Source organism: Cebus imitator, unplaced genomic scaffold (assembly GCF_001604975.1).
Source record: "Cebus imitator isolate Cc_AM_T3 unplaced genomic scaffold, Cebus_imitator-1.0 Scaffold49, whole genome shotgun sequence".
NCBI classification, from domain to species: domain Eukaryota; kingdom Metazoa; phylum Chordata; class Mammalia; order Primates; family Cebidae; genus Cebus; species Cebus imitator.
The window spans coordinates 8,553,551-8,569,103 of record NW_016107364.1 but is presented as its reverse complement, the minus strand read 5'-3'; the positions used below and the strand labels follow the sequence as shown (position 1 = coordinate 8,569,103).

Here is a 15,553-nt window from a genome sequence, read left to right as displayed (position 1 = left end):
CCCGTGAGTGTGATGAGGAAGCAGATCCCCAAGAGTCACCTTCAGGCCTTTGCAGCTGATGGCTGATTCAGGTTCAGTCAGAACAAAGGGGGAAGTGGGAGGAGCTTGCGGTCTGAGGTGTCCTCGTTTCGTCTGACTGTGGGGGAGGCTGGCCCGGGAGGCCTCTGCACTCCTCAATTTGTGAGCAGCAACCTCAAGTGATGCCGACCTGGAAGGGCCTGTTGAGGTGTGGGGCATTTGCCTTGGACCTGAATAATTTCCCATTCTCGATCCTTTGCTGGAGCAAGCAGAACTCTACTCAACGTGCAGAGTGCTGAAGGAGAAGAAACTAAAGTAACCTTGGCTATTAGTCTTGACTGTAAACCTTGGAGACGTACATGCAATTTCTTTTTAAATTACAATGTAATGTATAAAGTTACTCTAAATGAGAGCAGCAGCTCCCTCCCACTTTACAAAAAGGTATTTCCCTGACAGGATAGTAAGCCCCATAAGTATGTTAGGAAATCATTCTTAACATCCCGTGAGCACTAGTCATCCATGCTCGGTTCTTGGTAACCGTTTCATCCATGCATAAGAAGAATGAGCAAGGAATGTGATTCATGTGCAGAAGGCCATAATCCTTAGCTGACCACCTCTGCAGGACACCCATACCTGAGATCTCTGTGGATGTCAAAAGGCAGCAGTGTCTGATAAGAGGGTCCCCCCTGAGTGAAGACTGGATTGGCGTGTTGAGGGGAAGTTGGTACCAGGAGCTGGCTCTGGCACAGATGCCATCGCTATGGTTCACACACTGAGTGCTCAAAACCACAGACAGCTAAAACCAGCCTGCCTTCTCGTCTTTGTGAAGGCCAGAGCCAATCATTTTCATAGCAGTGCACTTTGAAGTTTCATTTGCCCTTCATTGCCTGGTAAAAATCCCACCAAAGGATTGTTTTTAATCTAAGCAAATAACTCATTAGAGCACACTTTCAGATACCTTCTGTGATTTTTTTTTTTTTGACAGCTTTGTGGCTATGCTTAAGACTGTTTTGCCTAGTTACAGAAAGAGGAAGAAAACACTTTCAGGCACGGCAGCCCGGAGAACTGGGTGTTGTCAGTGCTCTGGGGAAGCAGCAGGTCATTTTGCGGTAGACCAGTTGCTGCTAAGCGTTTTCTGACCCACACACCCACAGGCAGTGTACACACTGTCCTCCTCCTTAGAAACCAGGCAGGAAGGGGGTCAGAAGTCGTCTCCACCTCTCCTCCTGCTGGAGCTGACTAAGCATGGGGCTTAACTAAAGGCAGGCAATTCAGCTGAGGTGAGGGAAGTTTTAGGTCTCCCTAAATTGTACTGAGGAAGGACAGGAGTGGCCAGAAGAGGGCGCTGCTGCCCCCAGAACTGAGTGTGGTTCTTCTGTGCTGGGACAGGCGTCTCAAAGGCGGGGCTGGAAGCAGGTGCAGTCCGCGTCACGCATAAGCCGCAGGGGAAGGATGTCCTCCCGTGAAAACATCACCATCCTGCGTGTGTGTTCACTGTGTCCGCTTCATGGGGCCAAGGCCAGTGTGTACAGCATGTAAGGGCAAAACCCGCTGAAGAGTCATGAGGAAAACATTCACTACATTGCTCAGACAATGGAGATACAATTATCTGTGTTTAATGTTTATTTTTAAAATGTCCATCCCAGAAACATTTAAGCACACATATTCATGTGTGTGTGTGTGTTTTGCTCTTCTTTACTTTATCAAGCTTGAGTTAGTTGACAGTAGGAGAAAACACCAGGAAACAGTAAAATATAAATAAAATGGAGAAGTCTAGATGAAGCGAAGTGAGACTATAGACGCATCAGCCGTGGGACAGTGACTGCAGGGAGCCACACATTTGGCTCTGAGCTGCCCAGTGGCCCAAGCGGAAGGGGACCCCAGCCAGCCTGACATTGTTCATTTTACACAGCAGGTGGCAGAACCCCACCACCTTTCAGCCGTGTGCCTTTGGCAGTGAACTCTTCGTGTCTTGGCTTCCCACATGTAAGTAGGGTAATCATAAAAGGGCCTGTGAGTAATAAACAAGTTAATGCGTGTGCACACGTGGGACTCTCCCGTCCCCTGTCCATACTCTTTGGCTAGTATTTTCAGAGAGAAGACTGCAGACATTTTTTGAAGGATACAGAGCTTTGTTTAACAAATGCTAAGAATTTTTCCTGCTTAAATTCTCATCACAGGTGAAGAGTCACATGGTAGTCAATGACCTCAAGGTATTTTTATAGTGCAGGCCCTGTGAGCCGCATGGACACCAGGCCAGGGACAAGAGGCAGCCACGGTGTCTTCCCCAAAGCCTCTGCAGACGCAGCCCGGCAGCCAGGGTCCCTGATAACAGGGAACGCACTCCCAGTGGCCGTGCGCTGGTGCAAATGCACACAGGTGCCGCCCGCCCCCGTCCACACGGTGAGTGGCGCGCAGCACGCTTAGCCTTTCTAACGTTGCAACAGCTGCTCTAAAACCCTAATTATTCCAGCCAACCTTCTAGAACCGCGGAGTTTCTGGGAATATCTGGGCTTGCAGGGTCACAGGTCACCAGGCATGCTAGGAAAGACATCTCCAGTGGGGCTGAAATCCTCCGTGTGAATGAACTTTTCCTGTCCCGACCTCACTGTCTGTAATGAGGGCTTCGTGATTGCCATTTGCTTTACCTGAAAACAGAACGGAAGCAAAACCACCTTATTTAAAGGAAAAATGGAAGTTATACTCTGAAAGATAGAAGCAGATGTGAAAACAATTACTAGGAGAGAACGAGATTGCGCGAGCAAGAGTGAGGGCGAGAGAAGGAAGGAAGGAGAGAAGAGGAGGGGAGCCCGTTTTCCGCACAGCTGACCTTGCCCGGCAGCCAGGGAGGATGGCAGGAGGGACGCTGGGCCAGGCGGGAGCAGCCACCCCGGCATCTCCCAGGTCAGGGGCTGGGCTTTAAGGACAAGGGTTCTAGAGGTTTATGGTAATGCGCCCCTACTCTGGGTATTTTATCAATTAGTATAAAGCCACTGCCTCCCAGGGCAGGACACTCTGGCACCAGCCCGGCTCAGCTCAGCTCCTTCCTGCCTCTCGGTTTTGCTGACCCTGCTGCTCCCACACAGAGGCTGCATTGCAGCTGCAGCCAGGCTGCCTGCTGTTTTCTCTGCCACAAAATGCGGTGCACACACGCAGGGCCCAGCAGCGGGGGCGGCGCTGCCGATCCCAGGTCTCCGTCCACCATCCGCCAGCCCCGAAGGCCCTCTTCTCCCAACTCCCGGCCTCCCAAAGCAAACTCATTATTACTTCTCATGGTTTGCATACCTATATGGTATTGAATTCCATAGAATGTTGTCATTTAAATGTGTGTGTATGTGCAAGTCCCTCACCTTCTCCTCTGGGCCTTCTGCTCCGAAGCTGATTTTCCCAATAATATGAAGTAATCATCTGGAGAACACAGTAGCGGAGCGGAAGAAGTAAAGGCTGTGTGCATGGTGATGCGTCCCCGCCGCTAACAGGAATTGAAGTTGAGCTTTCCCCTTATCCAGGTAGAAAATGAGGCGCTGTTTCTATGTCTTTGTTGAGAGCACTGATGGCTGATTGTGCCAAGGACCTAGGGAAGCTCCCATGCATAGCAAGGACCTCTCCCAGCACCAAGGGCCAGGCCCTTCTCTGCCCACCTGGGTTACTAAATGGGTCCCTCCCTCCATCCTGATCTGTCCCCATCTGTTACCCCTGCAAGCAAGCTGCTGAGCGCCTGGCTCCTGCACAAAGCCCACCTGTTTCCCGGGGGCCTCTCCAAAGGCATCTCCTGCGGCCCCTCCCTCCTGCAGCCTCCTGGGTGTGGCTGGAGCACAGGCTCTGCCCTCCTCCTTCAGTCTCTTGCCCAGATATCCAGAGGTGAGCCCTTCGCTCCACGTCCCTTCTCAGTAACATCTCCCACTTAGAAGTGCGGCTGTGTCAGCACAGGTGGGCTCTGCGGGCCTGCCAGTGGAACTCCTAAATCTCAGAGGCTTGAGGTAATGTCCACTCACGTCTCAGCTCAGCGAGGACCAGGTGGCTCTCCCTCCAGTGCACCTGGGAGAGCCCCATGGCTTCCACTTAGAGCCTCCACCATCGGAGGGCAGGGCAGGGAGGGAGTGGGAGGAGAGCCCAAGGGCCAAGCGCCCTGCAGGCCAGGCTGAGGGGCAGTCATCATGTCCACTGGGTTCTGTTGGCCAGAAGCGTCATGCGGCCCCACCTGGAGGAGAGGCCCGTGAGGACGAAGGACGCAGAGCGGGGGTATGGTCACCTCTGTCACACTCCCTAATAATGTTGCTTCTTGTCTGAGCCCCCATCCTGGATGGAAAGTGAGCCCCGTGAAGGCAGGGACATCTGGCCGTTTGTTCACTCAGATATCCCAGCACCTAGACGCAGGCTGGGCTCAGGGGAAGGGCTTCATCAGTATTTGCTGGATGACTGAGTGACAGGTGGGACACCCCTCGTCCTTGCTGCCCTCCCCTCTCCTGTCTCAAAGACTTGGTTTGCACATGGCAGGGTTCCACATACAGTGTCAGCAGACAGTGTGCCTGAGGCCTGAACTCTTCCCTGTAAGGAATGCTGGCCCAGTGCTACAGCTTAGCAAGTGACTCATGCGTCAAAGCATGTGTGTGTAAGAGTGCCTGTGTGTGCTTCGTGAGACATGCACGTAGCATGTGGGGTACACGCTATAGAAATGCTGCTCCAACTGACCAGATGTCCCTGGAACTCCACAGTTGCCTTTGTTCTTTGAAATCAGGGTGAGACTCTGAAGCCACAACCAGCCCCTGTCGTGGAGCGTGCTGGCTTATGCTGGCACCCTGGCTGCGGGGGCTGAGGACAGAGCTCGGTCCCGGCCAAGCCAAGTGTGCAGATGTCCAGCTTCTGAGTGCCCCTCGGCTGCACCTGCAGTGGGGCCCCTGCCCACCCCTCCCCTGAAGCGGCCACCATGAGGACAGGTGCAGGGAAGTGGGAAGCAGTCGGGTCACTGCAGGTGCAGCCACCCTCGGCCAGGGCTCCCAACAATAAGCCATCTGGTGCTGCACTCCCTGGAGACACGTGAGCCTGTGCTGTTCCCCTCTCTGCTCCTGGGATAGCCACGCTGGCCTATCAAGGGGACACAGCATTGGTTAGCTGCTTTGGGGGACTTCCTTTTAGCAGGAAACCAAAAGTTCCCCTCTTTCAAATGATCCGGGGCCAGCAGCTGAGACCTAGCATGGCTCACACCCATGTTCCCCAAAGCGTTTCCAGTGGCTCCGCAGGAGGGAGCAGGTTAGGAGGGGCAGGGCACAGTGCCCACAGGGACAGTGCCCCTGAAGGCCACCCGGACGGGGGCTCCTGCTGAGTGGAGAGGAGTAGGGGCTCGGGGACTCAGGCCCGGTGTTGCTGGGTGGGTAGGGTACTTCCCATAGGGAGTCACATATCCCAAGGCAAGGATGGTGGCCCTGTTCCTGTAGGGGATCGTTCCGGTGGGCGGCTGGGTGGGTTGGGGACGCTGCTTAGCAGGTCCTCGGAGCTTGCCGGGCTATACGGTGAGCACAAACACTCATCAATCACAGCCGCATTCGCTACAAGTTTGTTTCCTGTGCACTTACCCCTAAGCGATTCTGGCCTTCAAAAATAAACAGTCACTGCTGAGAGTCACTTAGGGTCATCCGAGGCACAATGGGACAGCTGACAGACTCCCAGAACAAGGAGGGAATACAAACCTGACAATCGCACAAATAGCAGCTGTGATGGGCTCTGGCCAGTGGGGTGGCCATGCGTGCAGCTCGGGACCCGGGGAGCTCAGACAAAGGGGTTCCTGCTGATGGGTGCCCCATCCAGAGACCCTGTTGTCTTGCCCCCCAGTCGGGACGCTGCTGATCACGGTCAGGTCTTGGGTCCCGATGTGAAAGCACCTCTATTTGGTTTCCATGAGTAAAAGTTGCTGTCTGTGACTTCCACCTCACAGCGTGGATTCGTGATTAGAACTTGGGGCTCTGGCATGTGGCCGTCAGATCTCCCCTGCTCCTTCCCCCGTTCCTGGTCGGGGGACTCGGGCACGTCGGAGGAAGACTCCGGCTCAGAGGGCACAGTCTCAGGCAGGCAGCTTGCACTCATGGGCCTTCTCCAGCCTCCGCCTCCTCTCCCGGCGGTGCCACGTGGGTTCACCTTAACCTTTCTTTTAAGACACCTTTTTTCCCACTCGTTCCGGTGAGAGAAGGGCACGTCCCTGAGTTTCTCAGATGAATCCTTCAGGAGCTGGGCCTCACTTCCACCAAGAACATTTTAGCATAAACATTGTGTAAGGTGAAGAAACGGTATTTTTAAAAAAGGAAAATTCAGCCCCCGTTACACGCAGGGTGAGCAAAGCGCACCCTGACTCACTTCCCGCGTCTGGCCTTCGTGCGTCAGACCTCGCTCTCACACCACTGCGTTCCCTAGTGATCCCAGCTTTTCTGCTTCTCCCCAGAAGGTGTTAGATTGATGTGTCAGGAAAGGAAAGCTGTTAGTAATTATTATTCCTGAACTCTCCTTCCACACACGGACAAACCCTCAACTCTTCTTAGTGAGTAAAGAGCTCAGTGAAAGTCGAGTCCTGGCTTCAGCCCCAGTTCTGCCCTGGGTCTCGGTTTTGGTGTGCTTGCTGCAGAGGCCTTTAGCCCCTGACCTCGGCCGCCGTGGGAGGAGCCCAGTCCAGAGACCCAGAAGCAGCCCCAGGTAGGCTCTGTTGGGCAACTCCTCCTTAACTGTTGACCTGTTAATTCACTGTCTGAGCCAGGCCCACAGCGGTGGGTAGATTTTAAAATAAACAGTGGATGTCACCATTTAAGCAGACTTAATGTTCTCATTAGAGGGGCACAAAGCAATCGAGAGATGTTCACGTCATTCGCCAACAAGTGGAGCGTAAGGAACTCGTTGCAATTTAGGCAGAGTGAAATGGGAACGTTTCATGAGGTTGACTTTTTGTATCTGGGCCATTTTTATTTCAAGGCTGCAATACACTCATTTTCCACCATAATAAAATTGACACCAGAGGCTCTGATTAAAACTTAGCCAAGAAAGTCTCCTTCTCCCCTTCTTCCTCTGACAGGAAGACCCCACCTGGACAGTAGAATCTTACATATTATTTTACTTAAATGGTGCCGTTACCTAAATCTTTTTATTAAGATTACTTTTAAAATTGTCTTCATGTTCCATTTCTTTTTCTTGGAATATTCATAAATAACCAAAAATACCGAAAGCAAATATTATAATTAATATGGTCCCCATGACTAGAACTTGATACTATAATAATTTGCCCTAGGTGGGGGAGAGAGTGGCAGGGGCCTCGCCTTGAGATGATTAAGACATGCTCCTTAATGCTAAGGTAATGGGCTGAGTGCAGTGGCTCACACCTATAATCCCAGCACTTTGGGAGGCCAAGGCAGGAGGATCACCTGAGGTCAGGAGTTCAGACCAGCCTGACCAATATGGTGAAACCCGTCTGTACTAAAAATACAACATTGGCCAGGCGTGGTGTGCTTGCCTGTAATCCCAGCCACTCAGGAGGCTGAGGCAGGAGAATTGCTTGAACCCGGGAGGCGGAGGTTGAAGGAGCCAAGATCACACCGTTGCACTCCTGCCTGGGCACTTCAGTCTCAGAGTGAGACTCCATCTCAAAAGACACAAACAAACAAAAAACTAACATAACAAGTAATTCTAAAATGCTTTCCTGTACTCTAGGGAATGTTTTTTAGTGAAAATGTCGTCCATCTTTCTCAAAGCAAGAAACTTTCAACTACACTGAAATGAGATTTCACACTCACACACATACTCATGCACACTCATACACTGTCATACGCTCAACATTTGCACACGCGTGCATATTCACACACACACATAGACACACACAGTACCACCTGCAACCCCATTGGTAGCAGTCACCCAGACACTTGCAGTCGAGATTCAGGGACTGTTGTGCAGAGGTTGTACAGGCGCAGGGTGGGGGGACTCGCACCGACACAAGGCGCTGAACCGAGCAGAGGCTAGGCTCCCGCGTGCCCAGCAGAGTTGCGCTGGTAGATGGCTTCATGGTAGTTTTCCTGCAGGCCATTGCTTGCCTGTTCCTAAAGAAAAATGGGCTTTAATAATTTCAGTAAGATTAAAAGGGTGAAATCTCCTAAGAATTTCCCTGGTATGGTAGAGCAAAATATTGCCTTCTTTTTCTCTTGTTTTTTTTTTGTAAAGATGATGAGAAGGAGCATTTACACAGCTTGACCTTGGGTGTTACCGCCAGTGTTTCTCGATTGGCGGATCCAGTGGTGGCTATTTCCGTACAGAGGGGTCTGCCTAATTGTTTCCAGGGATGCTGTCAAATCCTCAGAATCATTCTTGCTCACTTCAACTAAGATTGGGGCCAGGGGCAGTGACTCACGCCTATAATCCCAGCACTTTGGGAGGCCAAGGCGGGCAGATCACTTGAGATCAAAAGTTCAAGATCAGCCCGACCAACATGGTGAAACCCCATCTCTACTCAAAATACAAAAATTAGCTGGGTGTGGTGGCATGCACTTGTAATTTCAGCTATTCAGGAAGCTGAGGCAGGAGAATCACTTGAATACAGGAGGCAGAGGTTGCAGTGAGCCAAGATCACGCCATTGCACTCCAGCCTGGGTGACAGAGCAATACTCCATCTCAAAAATAATAAGTAAATAAATAGAACATTTTAGTCAGTAGTACCCCGGAGGTACACAGCTCAGTTATGGCAATGAAGAAGGAACGACCCTGGTAAACAGGGTTAATACTGTGGCAAGCCCCAGACTTCGGCGAAATTTGTATAGCAGGGAGAAAAGCATGTAACCTGACATTTAAAATATAAATAGCAAGCTCTTTTGGGTTCCAGAGCTTTAGTTTCTCTCCAAAAATTATTTTAAAATGTTCAGTTTTGGCATCTGCTTTTGCAGCTGCGTTTCTCCAGTGAGCGTCTCGGTCCTCAGAAGACTGTGCTTTCCCAAACGTGTCTCCATGAGTCAAAACCGAGCAAGTCTGGAAATGTTTCCATAGAACAGTCATGACTTTTAGACATGTGATTTCTTGAACTCAAGAGACGAACAAGAATTTGGAATAGCATTACTCAATGAAAACTTGTAATTTTTGTTCTTGCTATTGACATTCTACCAAGAACATCAGCAATGACAAACTCTACACTTTGCAAAAAAATTAAAATAGAACTTGTTTCCATGGTTACAAAAGTGCTCTTTGTTTTGGGAGTTTAAAACGATCATTAGACCTGAATGCAGTGGCTCACGCCTGTAATTTCAGCACTTTGGGAGGCTGAGACAGGCAGATCACTTGAGGTCCGGAGTTCAAGACCAGCCTTGCCAACCTGGCAAAACCCCATCTCTACCAAAAATAAAAAAATTAGCCAGGCATGGTGGTGGGTGCTTGTGATCCCAGCTACTCAGGAAGCTGAGGCAGAAGAATCACTTGAACCTGGGATGCAGAGGTTGCAGAGAGCCAAGATGGCACCACTGCACTCCAGCCTGGGCCACAGAGCGAGACTCCATCTCAAAAACAAAAAATGAAAATAAAAAAATAAAATGATCATTATCCATATCTAATGATGAGTAAATAAAATCCACATGTGACCAAAAATGATGATCTGCAATGACAGGATTGTATAATGGCACTTATTTTCCTAATAATAAATAAATCTGAGCATGACATATGCAAATAGGCAAAATTCTCCTCCCAAACCAGCAAGACAAGTCTTCCAGGTCCCATTTCAGCAACCCCGGATAGCTTTGGACTCTCCACTGATATGAATTTCAAAAGAAACAGAATGTAAAGTGAGCCTTTCCTTTGTTAGGGTGTGAAAGAGACCCAGCTATGAGCATGTCTCACAACACAGGTTCCATCCTCATCATATATCAAAGCTTTTTATTATTTTGAAATAAAACTTATTCTACAAACACTTATTGAACAATCTTTATGCCCCAAAAATCAGTGTCAGGCAGGAGTACAGCAGTGAACAAAACAGATTAAAAACCCTGCCCTCGTAGAGATTATTCTTAACCTGGGTTCAAATCCCAACCCTATTGCTTAATACGTGTATATTAAATGGTTTTTGTTTGCCCTCTTTGATCCTCAGCTTTTCCATCTGTAAAATGGAGATTATAGAACTTCCAGAGATGGGCTAGGCACAGTGGCTCACGCCTGTAATCCCAGCACTTTGAGGGACCAAGGAGTTCCAGACCAGCCTGACCAACATGGTGAAACCCCATCTCCACTAAAAATTAAAAAATTAGCCAGGTGTGGTGTCAGGCACCTGTAATCCTCAAGAGGCTGAGACAGGAGAATCGCTTGAACCCAGGAGGCCGAGGTTGCAGTGAGCCAGGATTGCACCACTGCATTCCAGCCTGGGTAACAGAGAGAGAGGGAGAAAAGGAAAGAAAGAAGAGAAGAAAAGAAGAGGAACCTGCCTTGCAGAGATTGGTGGGGAGGTGTAAAGTCAGATGCCAGTAAAAGGCCTCACACAGTGGTCTTTGAGTGATGACCGTTCATTTTTCTCTTCTCCAGCTGGGCCTCTTCCTTTCACCCACCTCCTTCATCATAAAAGAAACAGTTTCCTGTGAGGATGGCCCAGCTTTCCCTCTGCCTCTGCACAGTCCTCAGAACGCTGCTAGGTTCTCTTTCAGGTAAAGATGAGGAAATAGCAGTACCATGACTGCCCACAGCTGTGTTCCCACTGGGCGCTGTGTGTGGAAGGAGGGCCCTTCCCAGCGGAGATTCCAAGGGGATCAAAGGAGAGACACTAAAAAGCAGACACTTAGCTCATTTAAACGTTCAATTCTAAAATCAATAATGGGCCTATTTTTATTGGCAATGCTTGATCATCACATTTTTGAAAATTATTTGATTTCTAGCTTTGGGGTGAATTGCTTTTAGTAGTACTACGATATCATTGTATTTCTGCACAGAATTTTCTTCTGAAGGTTGATAGATCTAATTCCTTGACTGCGTCATACGTACATTATTCGCTGGCATGTTCTGGCACATAATCAGTTCATTTGCTAGCCATTTGGAATTAAATATATCTCTGGTTCTCTCCGTTGCCTTAAAAATGGGATTGAGTACACCGTCTTTATCTTCTGATGTATTTTCTGTTTTGTTGAAAAGTTATGTTGAAGCGAAAAAACAGTAAAATGGAAACTGATTTAATTGCTTTTATGTTTTAACAAGCTTAGTGAGATAATTTACAAACTGCGAAGTTCAGCCATCTTCAGGGTACATGTTAACGGTTTTCAGTGAATTCACAGAATTGTGCAACCGTCATAATCTAACCTTAGAACATGCTCACCATCCCAGCAAGGACACCTGGAGCCACTAGAAGGCCTTCTCCATTAGCTTCTCCCACACATCTTACCCCAGCCCCAGCCACTGTGAGTCTAACTTTCTGCATCTGTGCATTTGCCTGTCCTGGGTTCTTCTGTGAATTCATGGAGCGAGTTGTTTGTGTAGCAGCTAATAGATACTTAACGTGGGGAAGAAAAGTGGTCTGGGGTTCTGCAGCACAAATATCCCAGAAAACTGGGTATTCTGCTGATGCAGGAGTAAGCTCCCATGCCTGAGAATGTTCCAGAACAGGCAGAATAATGGCCTCATCTAGCCAGCATCTGACACTCTCAGAATGTGAAGTTTCTGTGGGTTTTAATGTTACCAAGGAGTAAAACTGTGTAACATTTAAACAGCTACATAATACCAACATTCATGTCTATAGTTAACAAAGTTTGATCCAGCAATTTGAATATCTAGATTATTAAATATGTTGCACATTCAGTTTCTAGTTTGTGTAATAGTGCATGAGTGAAGCTCTCCCTCCTGGTGTCTTCCAGAATACAAATGTCAGATCTGTCAGCACGCTTTCCATGAAGCCGGGCCTCAGTCTTGTAGCTGGATTTCTAAAACTGTGCGTTAGTGCCCAATACGCACCTCACAGCTGTGCTGAAAAACACTCCCGCAGCCCAAAGGCACCATCCGCTTTCCAGGGTGTCAGTTGCGTGGAGGTTTTGGTCTCCATTTTCCTGTACTGCCTACGTGCTAGGATTTCAGCAATTTCACTGTTAATCGGTGCTCTTTCTAATAAAAATGAAAGATTAAATTCACAATAGCAGTTTTTCAACTTTGGACATGGCTTTGCTACAGAAATGGAAATTACAGAGCAATGTGGAATTTTGTCACTGTCCATAGATTTCAGTGCTCTGAGCCCCCCTGGCTAACAAGCGAATGTCAAGAGTTTTCAGACTTTGCAGTGGAAGTCGGTGCTGGCAGTGCAGGGGCCTCCGTTAGGACATTGTCGGAGACGCTTGCAAATGTGTCTGCTGGCAGCAGGGCTCCAGAGACCCTGACCAGGTGCAGGCAGGTGCTCTGCAGGGGGTCAGTTGGCTTAACACTCAGTTGCGCGTTAACGGGTGGGCTGTAACATTCACATGGTGACTAGAGAGACCTCTGTCCATTGGCTGTTGTCTTGTCACCAGCTTCCTCCAACCAACATCATGTCCCTTTTCTGATGGCAAAGAACAAGCAGATTAACCCATAGACACATAGGCTGCTTACTTAGAGAAACCATCCCCCATCAAAATACATGAAGATCGTATTCATCCGCTTACCAGCCCATCTGTGTGTATCCTGTTATGTAGGGAATCTTGAACACTCACACACTCCTCACTCCCCACACTTACACACACACCACACTCACACACACACACGTCCTCTAACAGAGTCACATTCCCACAGTCACACAGTCACACACACACACAGGATGCAACAGACAACTTTACAGTCATCCTAAGGATTGTTGTTAAGAGAACCGACATTTCCATTTCCTACAAGTAAATTTATTTGGAAAGAAAACAAAATACAATGTTTTTAAATGAACGTTTTCCCTTCTCCTCTTACAAGTTCAGTTCAGTTTGCTTTTAAGCATTTCAAATCTGACTTTGTTTATTCACATGGCAGGTGGTTCTGGGGCCCCTCGTGTGTGGGGGCCTCAGCACCACACGGGACAGAAGGGTGTGACCAGAGAGCACCTGCACCCCAGGTGCGAGTAGGGAGCTGGGGTAGGGAGGCAGGGTGGGGAAGCAGCCCCCGGAGAGGCTCTCCAGGCACGAGAGGTCAGGAAGGCCTGGACAGGGAGAGCAGCCTGTGAGCAGAACTTCCTGCTGAGCAGGAGGACAGCAGTTCCCAGGCCTGGGACACTGGAGCCTGATCTCTGGAGGCAGAAGAGAGGGCCAGGGGGCTGGCACCACGGCAGCTGCAGCAGAGTTTGGGGAGGTCACGGTGGACCTGAAGCTTGAGGGCAGTTGAGGAGGGGTTTGAACCCCATCTCAGGTGTGTAGTCTGTGAGCCACCAGCGTGGTGCTGGGCATTGCAGCATCCACAGGGGGCGTGGAAGAGGCTGCTGCCCTCGGGAGTTCACATGCAGGTGAAGGGGGTCACTTATGAGACATTTAAGTCACCGAGAGTGCATTTGACCTCCGCAAACCAGCCCCGGGTGCAGTGCAGAGGGCATTGGGGGAGGGTCCAGCAGGAGGAACTCACCGCCCAAAGGAGGGCAGGATTTGCACCGCCTCCAAAGAGGAGGCAAAGAGGCAGAGAGCCTCAGGATCAAAGATACAGAAATCGGGAGGCACAGGATGGCAGCCAGGGCAATGGCACAGGGGCAGGAGTCCAGGTCAGGTGGAGTTGCTGGGACCAGATCCGGCCTGGAAAGCCGAGCAGAGCTGACGTGCGACAGTCCTGCCCTGCATGTGTGGGCATGTGAGCAGCGTTTGTGAAAACAGCGACTTAAATCAACAGAGACGTGTCCGCTCCCACGTACCCTGCATCCCTTTCTCACCAACTCTGGGTCCCCTGGGAAAGTCTTACCCATCACCCCGCAACACCGAAGCAATAACTCAGTCCATTGCAGTGTGGGGGGCATGCATGCAGGTTCAAAGCTTAATCCCAAATGAAACCATTTTGTAAATGAAAACATTTCATGCACTGCATTTGGGTGTTTGTAGAGGTTGAGACCGAAAAGGACCTTGCAACCCATGTCCATGCTGCTGTGAGTGTCACACTGGCCTCCAGTGATTGCAGCAGGAGCAGGGCAGGGTCACCAGCAGGTCTGCGGGGTGCCCTGCAGGCCACAGCACTTATTTACAGCTTTTAGATGTCATGGTAGCCCGCACCCCTCAGAAATAACCCAAGCCTGACTCACAAGAATCTATCCCAGCTTGTTCCTGTGATAAACATAGAAAAACGATACAGTGAGATTTAAGGAGATAATTGTATTTCAATTTTGAAGAACTGTTTATGAATTTATTTTCATGATGTGGAGATGTTGACTTTCTACTTATGATCATTTTTTAATTACCAACTTATTCAAGATTCATGCAACAAAAGGTGAAAGGTTATTGTAAGTACCCATTGTGATTAAGTTAGAATTTCATAAATATACCTTTAAAAGTCTCTTCCTCCTCTAGATGCATGGATGGGAAATATTTCAATTGCTTCCTTCTGATAGGCCTTATAAAATGTAAATAATATCTGATTCTTTGATTGATACATTTTCTCAAAATGTTTCCTGAAAGAAAAACAAGGCATTTAAATGTTAGTATGCATTCTTTTCTAAAGCAGTGTATATCTGGGAGTAGCTTGGTCGTATATCCAGTGCGGTTGGAGGGAGTCCTCCGAGGCCAGTTTTATAAATGATACCTCGGAGCATCCTTCTTCCCATTTGTCTAATTATTACATCACCTTCCCCTAATCTGGAAAATCGTGTTACTGCCTGAGGCTTTTTGAAAGTATTTTACTGAATAGTTTCTCGCTTGAAGAGCTTTTAAGTTATTTTTATCCTTAAAAAATAGTAGCTAACACGCGCTGGTACCGGGCGGCCCTGTGCAGCCGCTTACTGGGTGTTGCATGCCATTTCTGAAAAGCAGACATTGTGTGAGGCCCCGGCCCTGCCACTGTGCAAGACATTTGACACCATTGTTCCTGCAGCTTCCAGGGACAGTAAGTGCTGCGTACAGCTTGGCCACTGTCCCCAAGAAAAGACCCAAAATAACTCTCTCCCTTACAAAATGCCTGGTGGTAAATGTATCCGTTATTTTTCCCATTGTAAGCTGTGGGTCATGTCTATCTTGCAAAACAGAGTACATATTAATGGTTATGGTTTTTCACTCGAGTTTGCAGATAAGAAATAATGAAAGTATTCTCTGAATATTTACAAAACCATGCAAATGTTTTTGGAAGTGTGAAAGGTGAACCTGACATGTTTCAGCTAAGGGAAGGGGTGCCATTCAGAGTGAGGCACAGCATGGACTCACCGCAAGGTGCCCAGGGCCGAGAGTCAGGCCCGCTGGGGGGGCTGAGCGAGAGGTTTCCTAGGTTCTCAAACACGTGCCTTTGTCTGGGAGGGTAAAAGAGCACGCCACTTTCTGCACACCTCCCATGCCCTCGCTTCTTAAATTTGGAACAGTTGTGAGATAATGCAGGGAATGCGTGTATTCAGCAAGCAAAACTTCCAGAAAGGTCATAGAAAATGAGA

The 15,553-nt window shown here is 49.0% G+C and overlaps 1 protein-coding gene and 1 long non-coding RNA gene across 7 annotated transcripts in view; one reads left to right on the top strand and one right to left on the bottom strand.

The window, feature by feature from the left end:
* Positions 1-15,553, top strand: part of LOC108303572 (myelin basic protein) — a 144,564-nt gene that overhangs the window by 73,219 nt on the left and 55,792 nt on the right. The window lies entirely within an intron of this gene.
* Positions 13,988-15,525, bottom strand: LOC119471080. 2 transcript variants are annotated; one of them, XR_005200073.1, is made up of 3 exons: positions 14,719-15,525; positions 14,462-14,587; positions 13,988-14,243 (listed from the first exon to the last, which is right to left on the bottom strand). It is a non-coding gene; the product is annotated as an uncharacterized LOC119471080 (long non-coding RNA). The 2 variants fall into 2 exon arrangements; XR_005200072.1 differs by having other exon boundaries at positions 14,462-15,525.